The sequence below is a fragment of the Acanthochromis polyacanthus genome, chromosome 2, assembly GCF_021347895.1.
Source record: "Acanthochromis polyacanthus isolate Apoly-LR-REF ecotype Palm Island chromosome 2, KAUST_Apoly_ChrSc, whole genome shotgun sequence".
Lineage (NCBI taxonomy): Eukaryota > Metazoa > Chordata > Actinopteri > Pomacentridae > Acanthochromis > Acanthochromis polyacanthus.
In genome coordinates, this window is record NC_067114.1 from 26,047,823 (window position 1) to 26,072,412 (window position 24,590).

Sequence of the window (24,590 nt, forward strand, 5' to 3'; positions counted from 1 at the left end):
AATCTAATTTAATATCAAGCTCACTTTAAAGAAACCAGTCAGCAGTTTATAAAAACAACAAATTCAGCAACCATTAAGTTTTCTTGTGTACAGCAATAATGCAAATATTAGCATTATCCATTTCTGCTAACATATCTGTGCTATCATATGACACAAATAGTGTAATAATCCTATTGCACTGCTGTAGTTATAAATTAGGCTTCCATTTTTAGTCCCAAACTGGGATCTATTGCTTCTGACAAGGACAGTTAAACATATATAATTCAGGTTTGGATCAACTTTTTAGCCGTCATGTAATGGTTCGCCATTAACACATTATGGGTTCAGTGGAGAATAAAAATGTCAACTTAAGAAGCAAATGGACAGCTGACAACAAACTTACAGTTTGTTACTTCTCTTACATATATATCCCCTTACCATTCTGTTCCAATCAAGTGCTTTCTGTGTCAACAGATCCTCACTGCCCCTACATCTCCTCCTGTCAGGGACTATCTGTGTCAACACCCCCCACCCCAGCTAATAGGCCTGTCAGTTCTGTGACATCGCAGGGTCGAACCACATGATGACACTAGACGTCAGAGCCGTTGCCCATTAGCGAGCGTGACTTGCCTTCAATGTCAGCAACCGTGACATGCCTGATTCACTCGCTTACACACTGACCATGATATCATATTAGTCGAGAGGTCAAAGACTGAACCTAATGAATAGCAATAGGATACAATATATTGAATGGCACTGGATTTTGTGGCAGTTGTTCAGTTTTGAAAATGTTAGTAAAAATCTGCAGGAGCCTAAAACATAGTGAGGTCAGGGTAAGCTGGAAATACTGTGGGAAGAGTCAGCAACAGGATGATTAATTAGTTAACAATTTATATTAATGTTCATTGAAAGACCTCCACTTAGAGTGCAATTAATTGTAATTAAAAGAGCAGCTACGGTTATGTCGGCAAGAAAAAAAACTAACAATATAATCAGGCTAATTAAATGGGGTTGGTCGGAACCCTGCAGTTATCAAGAACCGATGATGCCTGAAAATCAAGCGAAGTTGATCCATGTGTTTATGTACAAACACATAAAACAGCTTGTTTTACAAACACGTCACAACAGTGTCTCAATTACAAGTGCAGGGGATTACACAGAACATGGCTGAAGATCTCAAAGCAAATCTCTATCATGCATTCGTCGATGCGGTGAAATAAAAATAAAAATAAGAGTGCTGTAGATCCACAAAAATTACTTTTTTTCTCCACTATCCATTCTTATGTCTGCTCTCATTGTTTTGTTTAAGTTCAAAATCCCCACAAGACAGCGGGTGATTGACAGTTGTTCAGTACAGTTCACAGTCGAGGAGCTAATGTGATGCACTGAGTCCACCCAAAACTGTCAAGGCCGACAAACAGCTCGTCTCTTCAACGACGCCAGCTGAGATATCACTATGCGTGTCACTGCAAATGAACCACATCCTCTGTGTGTGTGTGTGTGTGTGTGTGTGTGTGTGTGTGTGTGTGTGTGTGTGTGTGTGTGTGTGTGTGTGTGTGTGTGTGTGTGTGTGTGTGTGTGTGGGTAGGTGATAAGGCCACTTACCTCCACATGACCTGATCTCTCTTTCCTGGTTTCCTCTCTCTTTCTATCCTAGATCCCGACTTCTTGTCACTTTAATTCAGTATGCCCTCCTGCCTCCCTTACTGCTCCACACTGCTGCGCACGCACGCACGCACGCACGCACGCACGCACGCACGCACGCACACACACTCTCTCTCTCTCACACACACACACACACATGCAAATGTTAAAACAGAGAAAACTCTTAGATAAGACTCCCCGTGCCAATCAACCTTCACTACTTTTACTCACTGTGACAACCTTCTGTTTGTCAAATGCCACGATTGTCGTGTCGCTGTCGCCTAATGTCTGATGGTGTTAGGTGTCACACACCAGCTTTAGCTTGTCACACTCCATCTGTATGTCAGCCTGCTACTCCTCTATGGCCCTGCTTTCAATCAGGCCTGTCAGTCAGCTTGTCCCCAAGCTGTCTTTTGGTCTCCCTGTCCATCAACTGCCACTTTAATTTCTTCATCAGTTCGCAAGTCTTTTCACTGGATTCCGCTCGGTATCAGGGGACCTACTTGAAAACAACCTTATGCTAACACTTACGTAAGGGGACACAGAGCTACCAGGTAGCTCACAGCCAGGCAGTGCTGACTGACATGCCATGATTGAACCTGTTCAGCGGTGACACATCCCAATCTACCTTGATCTCATGGATGGTTTGGCAAATGATGGAAGTGGGTGGGAGGAAAACTCAACTTCATTCCCTTTTCTCATTCTCTTCCTCTCTCTCTCTCTCTCTCTCTGTCTCCTTTTTAATCTAACTTTGCGTGTCAAAACGTCAATTCCACACCAAGGGGATGTGACAAGCTCGAGGGCCTGGAGGGGACGGCTCTGACTAGAGGGCCCTGGTGCAAATAGATTTTGATTTTCCTCCAAATCAGTCAAAGTGTTTAGCTTTAATGCGAGCTGATCAGAGAGCCACTTTGAGCACGACAGGACGAGGAGAGTGGGACAGTAACCGGGGAGATTAGCCCTGTCACTCCGGAGATCAGTGCCCATCACTGCTGCTCACACTCACAGGGACACCCACATATATAAACATTGTGGATTGCTCCAAAATTGAAGACTTATCCAGTTGCATATATGAAATTGCAATTAGTCACACTCACTGTCTTAGCTCTCGTACCTGCTCAGAAAGATATTTATAAAATTCACACAACCACACTAATAACTTCAGCCCACACTTTCAAAAACACATACCTTCACTTCTCATCACAGTTCGTGTCAGCTGTGTAGTGCAGACAAAGAGGTAGTGCACAGTATCCAAAACCCAACTGGTTCTTTTATATAACACCATTTCAAAGTGCGAAAGAGTCACACACACAAACAAAAACACACTCAAACACGCATACGACTGTCCATTTCTGTAGCTTTTGTGGATGATCCGAGGCGAAAGAATAAAGTGGAGTCTAGCACTGCTGACGTAGTGACACCTATTCAGACAATGCTTATCTGGTAGTAGTAGTATGATTGTAGCAAGTATCTACTTTGGCTTGTCCAAAATATTCACACCAGAGGACACATTGTGAGAAAAAAAACAAAAACAAAAACAAAAACAAAACAAGTATGTAGTCTTGAGCCAAGTGGCTTGGATTTTAAGAAACTATCCCATTAAGTGTGTTTGAGCATTTAATGCTGCAGTAAGATGATTTTATCACCCTTCAATTTCATTAGGTATAAGTCTTTTGGAATGGTAACGATGATGCCAAGCTTTGGTCTGAAGAGCTACAGTCAAATCAGGTCAGGCGCAAGACTTGTAGTTCAAAATACATCACAGAGGTGACTATCAGTCAAATAGGCACATGGACAAAATTGTTGGTACCCCTCGGTTAATGAAAGAAAAACCCACAATGGTCATAGAAATCATTTGAATCTGGCAAAAGTATAAATAAATAAAAATTCTATAAAAAAATAACCAATGAAAATCAGACATTGCTTTTTAACTGTGGCTCAACAGAATTATTTTAAAAAACTAAACTCATGAAACAGGCCTGGAAAAAAATGGTGGTACCCCTAGAAAAGACTGAAACTAATGTGACATGTATCGACATGTTAAATCAAGGTGTGTCATCTTATTAGCATCACAGGTGTCTACAAACTTCTAATCAGTTAGTCGGCCTATTTATAGGGTTACAAGTAGTCACTGTGCTGTTTGGTGACATGGTGTGTACCACACTAAACATGGACCAGAGGAAGCGAAGCAGAGAGTTGTCTCAGGAGATTAGAAGGAAAATTATAGACAAGCATGTTAAAGGTAAAGGCTATAAGACCATCTTCAAGCAGCGTGATGTTCCTGTGACTACAGTTGCACATATTATTCAGAGATTTAAGATCCATGGGACTGTAGCCAACCTCCGTGGACGTGGCCACAGGAGGAAAATTGATGACAAATCGAAGAGACGGATAATACGAATGGTAACAAAAGAGCCCAGAACAACCCCTAAAGACATTAAAGGTGAACTCCAAGGTCAAGGTACATCAGTGTCAGATCGCACCATTTGTCGTTGTTTGAGCCAAAGTGGACTTTATGGGAGACGACCAAAGAGGACACCATTGTTGAAAACAAATCATAAAAAAGCCAGACTGGAATAAGGCAAACTGCATTTTGACAAGCCAAAAAGCTTCTGGTAGAATGTCCTATGGACAGAGGAGCCAAATTGGAACTTTTTGGCAAGACACATCAGACACAAAAATGAAGCATATCAAGAAGAACACTGCCCCTACTGTGAAACATGGAGGAGGCTCTGTTATGTTCTGGGGCTGCATTGCTGCATCTGGCACAGGGTGTCTTGAATCTGTGCAGGGTACAATGAAATCTCAAGACTATCAAGGTATTCTAGAGAGAAATGTGCTGCCCATTGTCAGAAAGCTTGGTCTCAGTCGCAGGTCATGGGTCTTGCAACAAGAGCCAAAATACACAGCTAAAAACACCCAAGAATGGCTAAGAGGAAAACATTGGACTATTCTGAAGTGGCCTTCTATGAGCCTTGATCTAAATCCTATTGAACATCTGTGGAAGGAGATGAAACATGCTGTCTGGAGAAGGCACCCTTCAAACCTGAGACAACTGGAACAGTCTGCTCATGAGGAGTGGGCCAAAATACCTGCTGAGAGGTGCAGAAGTTTCATTGACAGTTACAGAAATTGTTTGATTGTAGTGATTGCCTTAAAAGGTTAAGGGTATATAATATTAAGTTAAGGGTATAATATATAATTTTAATACTAATATAATATTAAGTTAAGGGTACCATAATTTTTGTCCAGCCATGTTTCATGAGTTTATTTTTTTAATAATTATGTTAAACCATGGTTTAAAAGCAATGTCTGATTTTCATTGGTTAATTTTCATAGAATTTTTATTTATTATTAGTTTTGTCAGATTCAAATTATTTCTGTGACCATTGTGGGTTCTTCTTTCATGAACCAAGGGATACCAACAATTTTGTCCACCTGTGTAATTGGGTATCATTTTACCATGGCACTTCACCTGGGGGGCTGCACAGTGGTCTAGTGGTTAGCACTTTCACCTTGCAGCAAGAAGATCCCCGGTTCAAATCCCGGGGTAGGCCTGGGATCTTTCTGCATGGAGTTTGCATGTTCTCCCTGTGCATGCGTGGGTTTTCTCCGGGTACTCCGGCTTACTCCCACAGTCCAAAAATATGCTGAGGTTAATTGATTACTCTAAATTGCCCGTAGGTTTGAATGTGAGTGTGATTGTTTGTCTGTATATGTAGCCCTACGACAGACTGTCGACCTGTCCAGGGTGTCGACTGCCTTCGCCCAAGTCAGCTGGGATAGGCTCCAGCACCTCCCGCGACCCCAGTGAGGATAAAATGGTGTATAGAGAATGGATGGATTGATGGATGGACTTCACCTGGGGAAATCTAGACTTTTCTTAACACTGTAGACCCTCAAGGGTTCAGAACTATTATATTCTCTGCTGCTGGTGGTAATTTAAGTATCTGCAATATCTAGTGTCTATAATCACAATCACAATCTAAATGGACTGATTATAATCCTTTTCAAAATAATCATCATTGGCTGGAGCTTCACCGATTCAATGGCGATATTCTTGATTTCTCAGAAAACAGTAAATGCTGTTAAGACAAGGTTCAGAGTCTGAGTCACAACTTTGTGACAAATGTGTGAAAAAAAAAATTCATAATGAAAAGATGATGTTTCTTAATGTTTTGGGTTCTATTCAGGGTTAAAACTACCTGCTCTTTCAAATTTTAGGACCAAAAAGTGGCTAAGTATAGAGCAAGTCATTGGTTATTTTTGTGTTAAACACTAAAAATACCCCTGAAATCGGTGTTTTTCGGTGACATTTTTTTTTCTTCAGTGTGTGATTTCTTCAAGCAATGAATAGGTGAATACATGTTCTGGGATATAAACTAAGCTTTTATTTTCTCCCAATTTATATGTTGTATTCATCTGTTACAACTTCAATTTCAAGCTTTTCAGGCATCAGACTTCATCCTTCATGATTACTTGACCAAAAGTTATGTGACAATTTTGTTGGCAAAATGTTATGTTTTAGGTAAGATTTGCTTTTCATTTTACTATGGAGGTGATGGTATAAAAGTTGTATTAATAAATTGCATACCAAAATAATCAGTTGGTCCCATGCAATTCTAGGGTACCTTAGAATAAGCAATATCTAACTCTAGTTAAGAAATATTCATATGTTTCTCTACCCATACCCCTTAAATTTAAGATGTGTGAAAAAATATATGATGTTGCAAAAAAAATCCTACTCCTTCAGTTTTAAAGCAAGACTCCTAATACCTATTTATATATGTTACATGATGGTAGCATATATATAGACATATCTTTAACCAGAAACAGATGGGAATTTTTTTGCGACAGATTTTTGTGATTTTATAGGCAGTTTTTAGCAAGATTACAAAGCATTTCTTTCAGATCAGCTGGGTATATGTGTCTTGTTGGTATATTTTAGAGCTAAGAGACCTAATTAAGCATCTACAGTTATGAATTCTTTATAAACCTAAACGCTAAAGTACTTTTTCTCTTTATTTTAGGTAACTAACAAGTAAATTTACAATGCAGAGAAAAGGTAAGAAAGGTTCCCAGGGTCCTGGCCATCCTGCTGGTGCTTACTCTCAGATGACTGCAGAGCAAAAGAGAGAATACCACACTCAAGCAAGCAAAGTTTCTAGGGGTAAAAGGGATGGCCTCTGAGCATGCTGAGTCAGTTACTCTACAGACATATGTATGGGCAAAACACGGGAGAATGTGGTACCCAGGTAAAGTTGTTTCCAAGGATGATGTGCCTGCCAGACTTCAAAAGACTTTGTTTAGGACCACAGGGGACACAGTGGTGGTCAAGTGGTATGGTTCAGAAGAGTACAGTAAACTTAAGACTAAATCTGGATTACCTCTCAGAAAATAAAGTAGACGCTGCAAGAGCGTCCAGATCACATAAAATGCAGATACTATATCAGCAAGCCTTGGCTGATCTCAGACTTGACTAGCCTCCATATATGTGGTGTATGTGAACTTTATTTTGTTGATTTGTGAAGATCAGTTCTTTTGAAAAAGCTGAAAGCAAAATATATGTCATTTATACAGTGATACTTGCTGCGATTTCATACATGATTATAAAATTTAATAAACGTGTCTGTGGAAAAAGGCTTGTAGCAGTTAAATGATTAGAGACTTTGTATTTTGGATTGCCTGTCTACAGATTATTTTAAGGAAGCTGAAAATTTGATGCTTTTATCACCAAGTTGTGACTCCGACTTTGAACCGTGTCTTAAGTGTCGGTCTCGTGCAGAATGATGTCCTTGCGCCATTTGTCCAGTAATGGGACTCTGACTCCAATCTGTCCTCACCACTGTCTTCTCAGTTATGTACAGGAGTAAGCTACAGCCAGGCAACTTTACAGGAGTGGACTGAGCCAACAGGTAAGTTTAAAACAATGTTGTGACATTAGTAATGACTCAAGCTGTCTCCCGTTTCAGTTAAAAGAAAAAGTTAAAGTTAAAATGATTAACATTACTGTCTGTCAACTGTCATGATGTCATGTCACTCTTAGTTTTACTTTGTCAGAAAATAGTACAATGTGACACAGGCTGTAACAGCAACTCACTATGTATGTTGTTATGGAGTAATGTTAATGTCAGACTATATATGGCCATTATATATTTAAAATGCAACTCTATCAAAGATGATCTGTTTTGACATCTGAGAAAGGTGTGTGTGTTTTTTATTTTGGTTCATGTAAGTCCTGACTTCATGGCTAAGAAAACGGAGTAGAGAAAATGTGATTTAAGGTTAAAGGGCATCAGAGGGCTGCATAAATAATATTTTACTAGTAATTTCACCTGTGCTATAACCTACCTCTAATTTGCAGCAACAAGAAGTACACGACAAGATGCATTAAATAACTCATTTATAGTGACTCTTTTTTAAGGTGTATAATTTTCCAGAGGTTTAATGCTTTGTTGCATGCTTTTGTACTTGAAAATTCAGACCAAAAAGGAACTTATTGTATTCATTATATATTTTTAAAATTAATCAGCCGATTAGTTATTGGAATTTTTTTTGTCAAATATTGGAATCGGCCTCAAAAAATCCATATCGATCAGGCCCTACTAAACAGTACATTAGTAATCTCAGAGGGAAATTCGAATACAAAAAACCCACAACAGAACAGTCTACTGACATACAGTAATATGCACACTCTGCAGGAAGGAGTTTTATTTTTCACTGAAGCACTTCCAGCTTAAAGTACCACATTAACGCGAAGGATGCGTTAGTCGGGGATTCTATCATGAACCTTTAAAGGTGTTTAATAAACACCTTAAATGCATATATATTCTCTTTTTTCTTGTCAGGAATAGAGGGGTGAGCTCAGGAGCAAGGAATGAACAAGCGACTGTGACGGCAACACAAGACTTTATTTACAGTTTTGGGCAGAAAAACTACTAAACAAAGGAGGACTACAACGGAAACGGAAAGCACGGCTGGAAACAATCACGCCTGCTAGTGGCTGGGCGGAGGGTAACAACTATAGTACGAAAAAAAACGAGGAATGCCGCCATCGGATTTGTCTTTACAATCTACTACACTTCAGTACTCACAAGGGTTACACTATAAGTTCTACGGATTCTGTAACTGTCACTTAGACACTTGATCACTACTTAAACACAACTGCCCTTCTGGGATCGATACTACGAAACACACAACGTCTACAATATTCTCCGAAACTCAAAACTACAAATACTGAATACAGCGGTTTACTACAGGAACGAAACTACGAGTTACTCAAGGTTCACTTCAATCTCAAAAGTCTGCTATTACTATAAACAGGACAGGTATGCTCTGAACGGGTCCACGGCAGGGCTGGAAACAGGAGGCGGCTGCATGCTGGGGGCCGGGAGGAGTGTGACGTGGATGAATCAGGTACACGTTCACTGAAACAGGTATCCAAAGAGCTCTGGCTATGATCCGGCACAGAAGAGTGGTTGGCATCTCTCTTTAAGCAGCACGGTTGCAAGTGCTCCACCTGTCACAGATCAGGCTGATGAGGCAGATGGGGAACACCTGTTGCCCTGCCGGAAAAAACATAAAAGGGCATGGGAGGAAAAAGCACTATTCAGGCCTGGCCGAAGCCAGCCTGACATTTCTTGTGTCTGTTTGCACATGCAAAATGAAACGCTATTAATGTAGATTATGAATGAATGATATTTAATCATAATTAATCGAAATGAATCCACAGCAACCCTGTGATTAATCTGATTAAAAATTTTAATCATTTGACAGCACTAGTATTTAACCATTATATGGTGGTGGTTGGTGCTTTTTGTGACGTGCATATATACATACATTAAGTGAGTAAATAAGCAACATTGTTACTGAATTTTGCCATGTGATGAATGCTTATGGGTGAAAAGTAAAATTAAAAACCAATGTGAAGTGTTCTAGTAAAGTGGTGAGTTACTACAAAGGTAGTGTCTACAGATACGGACCCGTACCCGTAGCCTGTGGCCTACGGATACGGCACTTTCCATTTGCCAGACAGATACGGACCTGTACGCGAGTCTCGCGAGTCAAGAAGCTGCTAACCACTGCAAACTGTTGAAAGGCAAGCAAAGGTTAGGGTTAGGGTTAGTGTTAGGGTTAGGTTTAGGGTCCGTACCTGTAGTACCGATGCTACGGGTCCGTACCGCTAGCGTCTACCGGGAGTCACGTGACCAGATCTCGCGTATCTGATTGGCAAATGGAAAGTGCCGTATCCGTAGGCCACAGGCTACGGGTACGGGTCCGTACCTCGAGCAACAACCTACTACAAACTACCAGATCAACTTCAATGCTTCATGGCACTGTCTATTTATCTATTTACCTTTTTTACTGTGTATGGTTGACTATGAATGTATTTTGCACACTGTGGGTTGCTGGGCACCTGAATTTCCCTTATGGGGATTAATACAGTATCTTTATCTGAACTTTATCCATTTGGACTGATAAAGATCAGATACCTATTGGGTCCAAATGGGTTGTCACATTGCCGGGGGTGGAATAAGGGGTAAGCACCTTTTTTCCTATAAAATGCTCCCAAGGCATGCTCAAATTCATAGCCTCTGACAACAAAGTTCTACTCCTGGCCTTCACGAGTGGCTTAGTTTCTAAGCACGGCGGACCTGTTTCCACTGACAAGAGAGGACGATTCAGGCGGATCACTGGCACCTTAAAACCAGTTGCTTCGGGCAGATGGGGCTCGTAAACCTTGGAAGGCTGCTCATCTAGGAGAAGGAAACTCTGATTTCAAACCATCGCTGCCTTGCGGCTTACCCACTTGAGGGAAAGGCTAGGGGAGTAAACCCCGACAGAAAATCAGGAGCTGGAGTCCCGAAGGCGGTTTGACATTAAATGTCACTCCGGTAACTCCTGCGACGCTGTTGATGACCAAGCTGTGTCGACACTTGTTGTTCCTTTGGATCCGCCAGCAGCGTGGAGAGGTGGGGCTTGCTGCCTGGACAACAGCTCGTCTCCCATATACATGGCCCAGGCTATGTAGTTCCACTGGAGAGGACACTCCAGCGCCACTGAAATGTGACGACACAACACGGGAGATGTGCAGTCACCGGTTATAAGCCCAACCGATTGGTGAAGGAAATGGGCGCCAGGGGCCATCTCCGTCGGTGGGAGAGACCATTGTAGACTCACTGAACAGCTAACGCCCGCCTCAAGCTGGGCAGCCCCCAGCCAGTTAGGTGCTGTTCCGCCATGGCTTACCTGCTCCACTGGGTGCGTGGAGAGTAGAGTTCCGATTCGAAGAGTGGGCCAAAAAACACCTGCACCAGGCAAAAACAGACAAACAAAGAATAGAAAGAAATCGAAGACCCCATGTCTTCGTTTCGCAAACTGGAACGTAAGGACCATGTGTCCCGGCCTCTCAACTGACATCCAACAAATCGATGATTACGCGAAGAAGCAAGCACGGCTGCACATTAACACTTGCCGCACCGGGAACCCAATCAGGACTCAGCAGTTCCTGAAAGATCTTGATGAGACCCTCACCAGGGTGACATCTGGAGATGAAACCTCTGACTCAAGGTGGGCTCACCTCCGTGAATCAGTGTACAGCTTAGCCATCTCAGCCTACACTAAGAAGGAGCGCAAGAACGCTGACTGGTTCGAGGCCCACTGGGAGGAGATGGAGCCTGTGACTGAGGGGAAGAGGCAAGCTTTGCTCGCCTACAAGGCCTCCCCTTGCCCCTGCCCCCCAGCTCGCTCTCCCTGGAGGCAGAAGTCAGCAGCAGGATCGCCAAAGCCGCGGCAGTCATGTCCAAGCTACACCTCAGGGTCTGGAACAACTCCAGCCTCACAGAGAAGACAAAGCTGCAGGTGTACCAGGCCTGTGTACTTAGCACTCTCCTCTATGACAGTGAGGCCTGGACCCTCTACGCAAGGCAGGAGAAGAGACTCAACAGCTTCCACCTGAGATGTCTTCTTCACATCCGCTGGCAGGACAGAGTACCAGATGTGGAGGTGCTGCAGCGTGCTGGGATGTTGAACTTGGTGGCCATCCTGTGAGAAAGACGCCTACGCTGGCTGGACACATGCGAAGGATGGACCCTGGACGCATCCCAAAGGACCTCTTGTACGGTGAGTTGACTGAGGGCGCACGACCATCTGGCCGCCCTCGCCTACGCTACAAAGACGTCTGCAAGAGAGACCTGAAGCTGTGCAACATCGATGTCCCCAACTGGGAAAGCCTAGCTGAGGACCGTGCATCTTGACGATCAACTGTGAAGTGTGGGGTTCGCGCGGGGGAACTCCTGAGAAATGAAGCCATCGCCTCAAAACATTCCAGGCGAAAGGAACGCCAGAGAAATCAGGAAGCATCGTCCTTTGTCTGTGCCAAGTGCCGCCGGGACTGCCACTCTTGAGTGGGACTCTACAGCCACTCACGCAAGTGCAGATAAACTGACACGTATTGGAACTACTCCATCGTCTCTTAAGACGGAAGGATGCTGACAATCCATCAAAGTCTCTGAATCTCTGCTGTAGGAATGGAACACCATTCTTGGTGGGGATCTGTGGCTCAGCTTTCCACTAATGGCAAGGTTGGCAGTTCAGTCCTCTGCCCCTCCGCATGTTGATGTGTCCTTGGGCAATACACTGAACGCAAAGTTGCGAATTATGGCAGGCAAGCACCTTGTACGGCAATCCTGTCACCACTGGTGTATGAATGGGCGAATGAGAAACACATTGTAAAGTGTAAACCATTTACCATTCTTCCAAAATATATTTCCTAATTGGGTGTGGTGATGATGGTGGTGGAGAGCACTGGGTAACCCATCAGTTCAACATCTCTCATTGGGGCAGGGCTGAGATCTGATGACCGTGAAGGCCATATGTAAGCATATGTTTCCCATCATTTTCATACTCTGACCCGTCATGTCATGTAAATGGAGTCCTTGTCATCCTAGAAGACACCACTTCCATCACCACTTCTTCCTACATCTGTGTAGACCAATGTGCCTGTTATTTTTGCACCACTGAACTTTCAAATGTGCATTTATGTTTGTAAGGAGAGTTTTATGTACTGCAACTCTACTACAATATCCCTCTACATGTATTCACCAGACTGCTCTTCCTGATCACATCCTGTATTGACATTGTCAGTCAGCAAAGAAAGACTTGATCTTCTATTACATGTGACACTAAAGCAATACCATGGTGGTCATCAAATGTGGGCAGTTAACCACAATTTCCGACCCCACCGATAGATGTCTTTCCCAAAGATCTGAACGCAGACATCACCTTCGTCACCGTTCCAACTGAACCACTAGCCAGGTGAGCCGTCTGTGTCAGTGAAGCAACCGCCATCTGTGCCCTAACAATTAATTCTTTCAGAGTTATTTAGACCCTTTTCCCTTGTCATTTTGACACAAAATCAGGTTCAACTGGGCCTGCTCACCATTTTTATGCCAGCCCGAGAGTATGATTGCATGGTAACTGCTTAACTGCACCACATACTTTATCTTTGTGAAAACATCTGCAATCATTATTTTTCTCCACTCATTCATTGCGGTTTTTCTTTTGATTTGTCACCAATTTATATATTTTTCATGGCCTCCGCCCAATTAGATTTCAGCTCATCTGTTAAGCAGCCTCCCCACATTATACATGTATAACAGACTTAACATGTCAAGTCTCATCTGTTGAAACATCAGATTTACACAGACAAATACAAAACGTGTGTGTTCTGGTTACAGTTCAAAAATCCCTAGCACACCATTGAGTGTCTTTGCAGCCTGGCTGCTGGCAGCACTGTCAGCCGAAAAGCCAATCACAGTGAACAGTAGCAGGTGTTGCACCAGTGTCTGGTAGTAAATGTTGTTCAAACACTGAAAGATTTTCTTCTCGTGCAGGCAAGTCTTTTTTCCTAAATTATGTAAGTTTGCTTTCAATTGTGTTTTTTGTTTTGTTTTGTTTTGTTTGATTTTTATTGACTTTCACCTGGTTCTGAAATTCCCTTGGCTGTGTTAGTACTGGAGAATGGTCTGGCAGCACCTCATCACCATTCTGCTATTGGGGAGGGGGAGGGGGTGGTGGTGTCGGGCTTGTTTGAATTTCTTCAATAACATCTTGGGTGGTACTAAGCCCAGGATGCTGCTACTGTGCCCCAGCAAAATACCAATGTGGAGAATTGTTTCAGGTGAACATTTGCATTCAGTGAGGTGGGTGCTGTCATTAATTATCAATCGCAAATTCAATAAAAGAACCAAACAGGTCTTGTTGCACAATTTCAGCCTGTAGGTTTTTGAGGTTCTCGTCGTTTCTAGTAGTGAAGATTATTTTGAGAGCAGAATATGGGATAAATGAGATAGTCCCAAATAAATTTCAGGTTCTTATTCCTGAAGTCTACATCTGGTGAGTCACTATGGCACATCTCACACACTTGATTACTTTCCTTGACAGTTAGCTTTGCCTCAGTTTTAGGACCTAACTGGTCCTACCTACAAAATCAACACTAGTCAACAACCTATGTTAATCTTTCTGACACTTTGTCTCTGACGATTATTTTCAGCATCTTAATTTCTTATACTATACTTTCTAATACTGCGGATAGAAATTGTGTGAAAATTAGAAATATGCAGCACTTTACACTTTGTGTCAGGATAAAACTTCTTTTCTTAGCAGATGTGTAATATAAATGTATAGCTGTGGAGTATCAAAGTTTTGAAAAGTAGTCCTTATTCATCTTTTCATATAAAGTTTTGTCCTTTCTGTGTGCATTTGTACTATAAACAAAAATGGCAAACCTCCTATTCTGTACCACAAAGCAACATTTGTAATTTATTTTTGGCCGTGTCTACTCTATTTTAACATATTTTGCAATCTAACAATGTGACATGATCTCTTGAAACCCTGTTTGTAAACCTTTCCATGAGGTAAAGACCCGGAATGCTCCTCAGACGGTTCATGAGTGGTTTCAGTACATCATCCCCCTGTAGCTGAGAAAGTGTCGCGTTGGGCTTGGGGACGAACAAGATGCCCCTGGCCTCGCCACTCGGTACATCTCGCTGTGCCGGTGTCTGCTCATTTGAAAGAGCTTGATGGCCTTGAACTCTCTGAGTGGATGGAAAGTGACAGCATCAAAGCATGAACAGAACCAGTCAAACTTCACAGCCCCTCCTGTCAGCAAGAAAATCCCACTTGAAAGGAGGGAGGCATGGAAAGAGAGAGGGAACGAGAAAGATGGAGTTAAATTAGAAGTTTTGACAGAGGCAATACAGCTCAGTCCATCATTGCAATGTACCAACATACCCCTTCCGATTTCCACAGACCATGCCAGCTTAGTGATCATCAAGCACTAAAAAGTAAAAAAACCTCTTGTGTGACAGTATTACTGCTCTTTGGATATATGCATACATATCCATGCACATATCCAGTCATATATTTCTTACTCATAGCCGTGATCTCACTTTCACACCAGTTTAAGTCCTGTTGTGTTTTTATGGACTTTAAAAGGCCGGAGAGAGGATCAGAGGCTCGTTTCCCATGAGGTCAGCACTTTCCTGCAGCGCTAGGGATGGGCTTTAAGGTACCTTGTAATGTGCAAGGAGACGGGACCTAATAGATTGATACACAGGTTTTGACATGCTATTTGAGCGTGCAGGCCTGCTGTAATTGGCCACGTCATCATGCATTAAATTAACGATATATAGAGGAGTGCCCTGAGACGAGTGTCTTGGCCCGATCCGTCAGCCATCAGTGCAAAGTGCATGTGACAGGCCTCTCTGAGAGAAGGAAGAAGAGAGGGGGAGAAGGGGAGGGAGGTTCTTTTTTTAAAAGTATTACTCCGATGGACATCTGAGCTCAAACTCTGTCTTTTTCTGTGCTCTCTGGCTTTCATTCTAGTCATCTAGATGCCATCCAGGGACTCATTCACACCTTAACCAGCTCGCTGGACAGAACACCAGAGGCACTTACAAAGTTCACTTTAGTCCAAAGCTGCAAGTTTACTCAGCATTCAGTTCAGCATTAAATATTGGTATCACAGAATGTGATTTTCTAACAAATTCAATAAATAGTTAACTAAAAACACCAATTACTTTCCATTAAAATGTTTATCCTGTTTAGCTTTTATACATCGATTAATATATTTATCTTACACAGTCCAAATTCTTTTTATACAGTAGGCACAATGTATTTCAGTCCCTCCAGGATTTTGTGGATGTTTTTTAGGATTGTTGCAGCCTAAAATGCGTAAATTCTAAAAAATTGCGATGTAAGTTGCGACATTCTAAGCGTATTTGTTGTGATGCAATTACTGGAAACAGTGACAATTGCTAAAAAGACGCATTTTTTTCAGCTTTTAGAACATGTTTCAACATTTTAATTAACAATATTTATTCTGAAACTAATTCTTTATCATGCTCCAACCCATTTACGCAAAAGCTGGCATACCACAATGGGAAATTAGCACCAGCCAGATACTGGTTTAATATGAAGTGGTTGTTAGATTTAAGGCACAAAATGACATATCTGTCATTGCCAATTTCATACCGTAGCACACAGGTATTCACACACATGCTCACAACTTGTCACGTCAGTTAACAAGAAAGGCATTCAGAGAGCGCAGTACTCCACCAAGACCATTCGTTCCCTGACCTTGCGCTGAGTACAGGCATGTGTTATGCATGTGTACGTTGGGTACGGATACTGAATCACATGACCTAAATATGTAGCAGGCCACGGGAATTGATGGGACTTAGAAACACCCCACAATTTCATCAGTTGTTCCTTGTATCATTTCCGATAAGTCCACAGTGGTGGATTTATAGTAGAATCACAATCATATGATCGTCAGCAGGCTGCTAAGGTAGTGTTCACTTGTTGTTATGGTTACCATGCCACTATCAGATGCCGTGCTGCTATCACAATGGGAAATCCTTTACAAATTTATTGTTCCAAGCTGCCTCACTGCCAAAATGTAATCACTTGGTCCTTGTGTCATTTCTGACCTTCCCTGAAAATTTCATCCAAATTCGTTGGTCAGTTTTTGAGTAATGTTGCTAACAGAGGAATGTTTCATGTACGCCAATTGTCACATCGCCACTGCATTCCTTGGCGGAATAATGAATCTAACCAACCTTCATTCTTTCAGCGCTACAACAGATCTGGATCCATTAGCTTCCGTTACGTGATTTGTCTGGTCTGTGTCTGGTCTCGTTTCAGCCATTCTCCTAATATGTTTTGCGGTAGTAAAGTATTTAATAATTTTTTTTGTTTTTTTGTATCCCACCACAATATTGCACGGGGTGCAAAACAGTTTACCTCTGCTTTCCTGAAGAACATCAGGGAATTGTTTTGCCCAGTCTATAGCAGTTATTTTTGCTGATAAATGAGAGACATTAGAATTGCACATAGCTGGATGTTCAAACCATAAACAAGGAAGTGAATTTGGTGACGGATGTAAATTACGTTTGCGCCGGGGACTGCTATGATTGGTGGAACTCACAGGAGGCTGGCCAAAATTGCGGAGATTGGCTGAATTCATGTGAATTGGTGCAATCGCAACATCGCAAATTCATGGAGGGACTGGCATTTATTGTATTGCTTGAGACACACAGAGGATGTTTTTCTTTGCCAATATTCCAAACTCTAATTAGTCCAACCATGCCATATACAGCCAGCCAGCTGATGAAAACATAAAAAAAATTACACACATACACCTTAAACCTAAACTGTGGACTGATGCTACATGTGGACAATTACACATTTTAACAAAGTCAAACATGTGATTGAGTAGTATCCCCACCAACCCTCTATTCTGTGTGCCATCCTCCTCCTCCTCTTCACAACTGATCGCTTGCTGTGGTACATGTGTCTAAGATCTCAAATTAAAATTTTGACTTTAATACACTGATGCATTATTTATTTCCCAAAGGATAGATTATTTCCACAAACTGATAACATTGGCTGTGGATCAATATCAAACTTTTTTTTAAATTTAATTTTTATTTTTTTAATGTGAACAAGTACCTTGATTTCCAGCAGACAAAGTGTGTCTGATTGTATAGAAAAAAATCACTCTTGTTTGATATCAGTTTTGAGTGCATAAAATACCTTATAGTGTGACAAATGGTTGTTTTCTTTGATTTTTCAGCAGATATTCTGTCTCTCATCATGTGAAGAACATCGGATTTATCCCTTTTGAAGTACAAAGCAGCATAAATGTGTTAAAACAAATGGTTTTAAGTGTGAGTCAAATGCTTTGATTAGGTGCAGACATCTTGTGTGTGGAAAAATATCAAAGGTTTACTCTGAGGTTTACATTAGGTGAAGAACATTAGGGAATGCGATACCTTCATTTTCTTGGGAGTCTGAAGGCAGTAGAAGGGTAGAGTTTGTAAAGCCCATCCATCCATTTTCTCCTCATGGATCCCAATGTGTTCCCAGGTTGGATAAGATATGTAATCCATCCTCAGTCCCATTTCAAAGTCTGCATTGTTCTGCGCACATGGACACGAAAAGCATGAAATGGCCCTAAAGTTGAACTTAAAGCAACTCTCCAGAGGTTTTTGGTTGCTTGTATTTGCAGTCTCAGAAATCTGGTCACTACTCATGAACATAGGTAAGGGTTGGAATGTAAGTCAAATGGTGAATCAAAAGCTTTGCCTTCCTGCTCATCTCCCTGATCAATGAATCGGCAGTCAGAGTCAGGCGCAACCTCACTAGAATAAGGAGTCATGTCCAGGAGAGAAGCTGGAGTGTTTGGTGGCCAAAGAAGTTACATGAGGCTGTCATCCAGTGAACCCAACACCTGCAGGGACAGACATCAGGCCTCTTTTTTTTATTCTGCAAGATTTGGAGGTTCTAATTAGTCTTGCAAATAAATTGGATCCAATTACTCTGTTCAAAAGGAAATGTTAAGCACTGTCTTTAGTATACCTGAGTATGTGAGCAAGAAAAGGACAGAAAAATGTATTTTTCTCTTTTTGGCTTGGCCCATGAAATGCCTGCCTTTGTATAGTGTGTATTCAAAGCTTACAAGGTTTTCTATTTTAATAAAATACAAATCTTTCTTCTCATACATTTTTTAAGCCATAGATGTAGCAATGTGAAATAAGGAGAAAAAAATAATGCAAATGACAGCTAAAAAAAAGTAAGGGATGAAAAAAATTACCAATGTTTTCACATGAATATAGCAGAACTTTTTTTTTGACAGTGATGATGATGGTAGCTTCATGACCTGCAAATACAAAGAGGGCCCCAGGAGCTAAAGCAAGGTTTACAACATTGTACATTTTGGAATTTAAGCTTCTTTAAAGCATTGTTGAAACATTAAAAAAGTGTACAATAAATGGTCAAATCATTTGACAAGATATTATTTGGTGCCAAAATTAGTGAATGCATGTTTTTAAACCTGCAGATGGGACTTTTGTCTTCTCTTCCCCCTCTTGTCTCTGTGAGAGGAATTGCTTAAGCAATGTTTACATGTGCTTATGATGTATACACTGTCAATCACATTCTTTTATGGACTATCATCTTGTCTCTGAATGCTATCTTACTATTTTATCAAAAATATCAATAACTTTTAGCAGATGCTTCCACTGGCTTTGTCATACTTCTTGATGCAGTGGCTTACTGTCCTCATTGCTTCAGTTTTTCCTACATGAGCTGCAGAAAATCAGTCATTACTAGATGATGATGAACACAGTGCTATTGGTGGACCATCTCACCACAGACACCAGTTTTAAATCTGTGACATACTACACAGTACAGAGAGATTTACCTGATGCATTATGTCAACTATGGATAGAGAGTCTTGAATTCAATGGACATCCATTCTAAATATTAATATCTTTTTGTTATGAAGACAATCAAGCTCAAAGACAAGGCAAGCATCTTTATTCCACAGTAAAATATTTACTGTTTGTAAAAAAAAATAAAAATAAAATAAAAAATGCTTGTACCTGTAGATTTTAGAGAAAGAAGCAAATCTGGGAGGAAAATATCCAAATTTATTATACAGGATATCAAGTCCAAAGCAATGACAACTGTATTCTAAAACTGGAAGTACAAGCCAATAAATAGAGACTTTTGCATCAAGCACCAAGTCATGAAATAGTAAATACTTTCTTTGGAAACTGTTGACTTTTCAGCATATTTAGACAAGCAAACATTTGATTCTTTGTGAGCATATCATCTTTAGTTTTTCACGTCATTTCAAACAAATTGTCATTTTAAAGTCATTTTCATGGTTAATAAATATATTAGAACAGATTTGTCCAAGTGAAAATGTGAGTACATGACTACATTTGTCACATGCTCAAATCAATCAGCACAAAATCAGGGGTTCCAGATTTGATGCCAGTGATTAGAACCTCCTTAGGGAGTGACAAGGAAAATGTATTTTATTTAAACCTCTGAGACCCCGGCTCTGCTGCGCTCTTTGCTATAGGTGGCTTGCAAATGACGTCACATCTGCCTCATTACCTATGCATATCATGAAGTGGTGGTCAGCGGAGCTGATTGTTGACTGCAGCGAGCGTGGCTAACGTTCACTCATCGGTCAAAAATGCCTTTTGCGTGTGTTGTTTTAGGTTGTTCTAATCGATCAAATTGCGAAATTGATAAAGGATACTTCAGGGTTCCTTGTGAAGAGATTAAAAAAGGGCCTCGCACTAAGGATTTTACGAAAAGACGCAGAGAAAAATGGCTCACTAACATTTCCTTAAGTTTGAAGGGAGCGGAGTCAAAGAATGCCAGAGTCTGTGGCGATCACTTCGTTAAAGGTTAGTGAATTATTATGATATACATGCTTAGAGCCTTTCTGTGTTGGTTTTAAGACCCATTCTTTAAAGACTGGTAACACTGACTACCCACTTAACAAGCTAACGTTCGTTGTTTGTAGCTTGTTTACTCTCGTCCAAAATGATGGTTTCTGTCGATGGGCAAACGAAGCAGTCAGAGTAGTGCGATTTTAACCCGTGTAATATTCTCACATTGTTCAACAGGGCGTCCTAGCAATCTATATGATGAGGAGGACATAGACTGGGCTCCGACGAGGAAACTTGGCCACGAGAAAGTGAAACAGCCGACTGCAGAGACGCTTTAGCATCCACCCAGCTAAAACACCTATCAAGTACAAGTTTACATAAATCGTTACTTATACGGCTTTTTATGATGCAGGATTTGTCTTTCAGGATCTTAACTCCGACTTCTTTAACCCATCCACAGACAAAGAAATTGTATGAATCCATGCTTTTCCAAGCCTTCATTAGTTTAGCAGTGCAAAAGCTTGTTTGTAGCACCAGATAGTTTGAGATATCAGGGAACTGAACTGGCGGATATTTTTCCAACTCGTAGGTCAAATCCTTCGTGGATAACGCATACGGATCTATGCCATCACAAAATTTGAGTTTTTCGATGTATCGAGTTTGAGAATTAGAATCTAAAGCATGAAAATACTCCGAAAAAAAGTCACGTTTTCCTTGCTCTGCGGCAGCCATTTTGGTTGGCCTGACCACCACTTAATTAACCGGAAGTTAATGCCACCGCTAAATTCACGTGTTTGCAAGCCACCTATATTTGTGTCGTGTCATCATGCCAAGATCGAAAGAACTCTCTGAGGCAGTCAGAAACTTTTCTCTGACTGCTAATTTGTCCAGAACTAGCTGCCCCTGAGAATTCACCTCAAGAGCAGACCCCTTAATTTCATCACAGGATCTTATGGGGTCTGGTCGGCTTCTACAACTAACTCAAGGACCTTTAGGTAAGTCATACTCCCACCAAGTTAACTTCTGATATTAGCTACTGAAATGTTCACCAGGTCTTCACACCAATCAGTGTCAACATCTTGAGCTTCTCAGCATTCACAGCTTTTAATGACTTTCTTGTCTGTCAAACAAGGCCTCAATTCAATGAAAAGAACGGAAATTCTATCATTAGCTGCTATGTGAATTAGAGTTGGACTTCACTCAGGTATGTGCAAATGGTGCCTAGATTAGTTTGCATGCTTGAAGTAATGATTAAAAAGGCTCACCTTGGGCCCTGTCTCACCTAAGGCCTGCTAATGTAAATGGCATGTGTGTGTGGGTGTGTGTGTGTGTCCGTCCATACATGTGAATGCTTATATGCCCACTTGCATGTGTGTGTATGCAAGAGAGTGTGATGAAAACACTGACTCCTCTAATCTTTAAATTACCTCCAAAAAAGAGAGCACTGACCTTTACACAGAAGTTATATAAAGTTCAATTTAACAAGCTTCTCGTCCCCATGATTTATTAACCTGAAATCTGAAGTGGAACCCAGTTCTTTACAACTATGCCTCTTGGTTTGCTGCATAGACGGGCAAAGAGAATCACCTGTGGAAGAGTTTGCCACACTTTTCCAAGTTTGCACTGGTGTGTGTTACATGCTCTCTTTCTGTTTTGTCTCAGCTATTCCCCAAATGAACATTAGTGCTTGTATATTAGCCAGAGTGGCAGGACAAAAATGAGTCAGGCATTGAAAAGCAATCAGGAAAATTGATTCATGCTTGTGTGCCGTATGTGTCATTTCATTTCCCTCTCTTTGGTCTTTTGTTTTCTTTGGCTGCTGGTGTCATTTCATCCCTTCACCTCTTTTCCCAATGTTCTCTTGCTGAAAAAAAAGGATTCTCCCTCTCACTGTACAGCTTGAGCTCAAAAGAGTTGGTTTATTTTCTTAAGACAGGGAAAAAGGAGGGGCAGTTGTAGAATCAAGTAAGTGGGAGCGAGACAGACCGAAAGGACAGGGGTAAACAATTGAGATGAGAGGGTGAATGACAGAGAGAGAGAGACAAAGATGGAGAAAAAGGCAGGATGGGAGGAGGGAGATCTCCACAGAGCAGCCAGGCAGTGTTTGAAGCAGGAAGCTGGCTAGACAACAGAGGCAGCTTTATTCGACAGACACAATGAGCGAATGCCACAATGGGAGTCATGCTGAGAGCAGGCCTGCACTACACCGAGCCTCACACACAGGATTATAGCGAGCACACACTTCAATATCCACCCCATGAAAGGAAAGGGAGGGAATATATCTTAGACACAGACACCATCAGAGAACACAAAACGCTGTTTGGTGTGCTTTTTTTTTCTGCTTTTTTTGATGAAGACATTTTGTGAATAGTGTAATGTTTGCTTACCTTTCATAATAGCTGTAGGTGCACTGTGTCTGCCAAGCCCCTTTCTTTTTACCATTTTGAGAGATGATCCCAGCATTAGAGTGAATGGGGAGTCGGGGAGGGTGCGGTGAGGTTGCACAAGTGTGGGAGCAAACATCACAGGTGCGATGCTGTTTAAACAAACCCCTCGTCTAAATCGTCTGTTCACCATTGGGTGGCGATTTTTATTTATTAATATATTTTTTTACCCTCCTTCCCACAGTACACCTGGGCCTTTGAGCCGCTCTCCTGCTCTGTGTGTCTAAAGCTGTCAAGACAAATTTGCATAGAAAAGTCGTTTGCATATCAAACAGCTGGGACGCAGAGCTCACATCATCTTTCATTGATTTACAGGGAGATGCATGTTGTGCTGACACGCTGGAGTGCATGTCCCCTTTACCTCCATCTGCCCTTTGTGGGCATATCTTAAACGATCACCAGCGGCTGTGTCAGGAGCTTACTGCATGTTTCTGCCTGTGTGTGTCTATTCAACGCAATGTGTACTCCTGTGCATATTCTGCTCTTCTGTGATAGAAAACGGGTGTGAATGCAAAATAGTGGACCTTCACCACCTCTCTCTCTCAAACACACACAAACACACACCAACACACACAAACACACACACACACACACACACACACACACACACTCCCGGTTAGCCCTGTTCTTGACAGGGCGCAGTGTGGCTGCTAATAATGGTATTCGTCACGCCAGCAGCTCTCCATGACAGTGCTCCTCGAACAGCCGCCTCACAATTGTCCCTCAAATATGAACTTATCATTTAATTACACTTGGGGAGGGATTTGATTGCCTTGTCAAGATCCACGTTAGTTAAAGGGAGAGAGATCTTAGCTGGCGTCGACCTCGCGGCCCTGACAAGCGTTCAGCTCATCACAGGATCATCTAAGCTTCAAGTCCACCCTGCACTGAAATCCGATTCCTCCTCCTCTTTTCTTCTCTCCTCCTCTACAGTCCCTTAATAGCATGATTTTTAACTCATCACCCTATAAGCAGGCTTTCTCTAAAGACAAGTTGCCTTCAGAATGCGAGACGATTAGCCTGGTTTCTATTGTACCTCTTTGCAATTTTTACAACTCCATTTGTTTTCATTTATGAATGCAGTTTTGTATGAGTCCGAAGCTGTGTGGTTTGATGGTGGGTAGTGGCGGCTGTTTTGCATGTTGAAATCCCATTTCTTCACTTGCCCTAAATTAGTCCAGTGTCTGGGGTAATGAAATCACTCACGACATTAGGAAGTAACTTGGCATTCCTTTTTATTTCCTGTGCACTGTTTAACAGTTCTCCTGGGGGAAACGGGCTCTTGCCAATGAAAGTTCCACCCTGGCACGAGCTGAGCCTTCACAAATGAAGACATATGTCACTAAGAGAGAGACTAAAGAAAAAGGCCTGCAGAACTTTTTTTTAATCCACCACATACCTCTCAGTTAACAAAAAGGCCTCATAAATTCAACCTTTCCAGTGAGACACAAATGAAATTTGGAGCCTGAAGTTTTGGCTGTTTCTCTCTTGGATGATTGGAATGAATATGGGGTAGTTAAAGTTTAATATCCTATTATGTGTGTCTGTTTAACTTGCCTGGTTTGCCTGGACTGTCAGGGACCTCTCTCCCTGTTCCTTTCTGTCTCTCGCTCTCTGAGATTTTTCAATATTTTCCAGTGCTTATGAGCATTTGTAATGGCTCAAATATGCTTTTTCATTTGACATGTTGTGCCTCCAGGGAAAGATTTGTGTCATTTAGGAAGGTTGAGTCTGTAGCCTGCACAAAAGTGCAAGATATGTAAACCAC